The sequence below is a fragment of the Oryzias melastigma genome, linkage group LG3 (genome assembly GCF_002922805.2).
Source record: "Oryzias melastigma strain HK-1 linkage group LG3, ASM292280v2, whole genome shotgun sequence".
Lineage (NCBI taxonomy): Eukaryota > Metazoa > Chordata > Actinopteri > Beloniformes > Adrianichthyidae > Oryzias > Oryzias melastigma.
The window spans coordinates 2,950,456-2,951,600 of NC_050514.1; the positions used below are offsets into that span (position 1 = coordinate 2,950,456).

At 34.9% G+C, this 1,145-nt stretch overlaps 1 protein-coding gene across 2 annotated transcripts in view; it reads right to left on the reverse strand.

Moving 5' to 3' along the window:
- The window catches only part of luzp2 (leucine zipper protein 2), a 260,222-nt gene that overhangs the window by 139,382 nt on the left and 119,695 nt on the right, over positions 1–1,145 (reverse strand). The window lies entirely within an intron of this gene.

Consider the following 1,145-nt stretch of genomic DNA (forward strand, 5'->3'; position numbering starts at 1 on the left):
CTTATTTACATATTGACAATGCTCTGGTATGCTTAGTAAGTCATAAAAAACGGCATTTTTGCAAAACTGCAATGGAAACACTTTTTTTCAAATAAAATGAGTCACTTGACCAACAGTGACAGAACCGAAGGCGTGTTTTTAAATGTTAGTTTGTGTTTATTCACATATTACAAAATCGTGTTTTCCCCATAGACCGTTAATAAGAACTGGACATATCAAGTGTTGAAACCCCCAATGGGAAATGCATTACCTTTGGCCCTCAAAAAATCAGGCCAGAGCCTTCGCGTCACTTCGTGGTAGATCTACTGCGATTACAGACTTATTCATGTCGATGTTTTTTTCACAGTTTCTAGAATTTCTATAATGTTTTGCCTATATGTGTAATGGAAACACTGCTACACATTAGCCATGTCAAAAGCGTTAGCCGCAGTAAAATCTTCACAGTACCTGTAACTCCAACCTTCTTCATTGAAATAAATAGACCGATACTGCTAAAACAAATGTTGCTAGTTACACATAAAAACATAGAGAAAAAAAAACTGTGCAACTCCGCTAAACATTAACTATGTTAGAAGCGTTAGCCGCAGTGGAGTTTTCAAAAAAACCTGTAACTTCAAACCTTGTACTGCTAAATCAAATATTATTTTGACTAAGCTGACTACCAAATTTGTGAGTATGATTGCAACACATTAGCCATGTTAGCATTTTCACAAAAAACATTCAACCCTGTTTGAAACTCACAAGAAAAGACTGTGATTTTGACCGAGAGCCAAGTACCTCTCAAAATTGATTTGACATCAGTAAGCACAACCAGAATTAATGCAAGTTGCTTCGGATTATTAGGTGCACTGTCATTTTTTAGGAAACAAGTTATGTTTTTAAGTGTGCCTTTTAATCCTGAAAATACAGTATATGTATGCTTAGGCTAGTTATTTCATATTTGTAACCTTATCTTTGGGACTCTACATGTGTTCTTAAATGATTAAAGGAGCTTCTTTAATTCTCTATCAGAATTTGTTGACTCACATAATGTATCTCCATTTCCACCAACCACATTCATTTAAAATCATTAGATAGGTAACAATGGGTGGGCCTACTGAAATGACAAACATTTCCCCTTCAATATTAAATAAGATCCAGTTAGC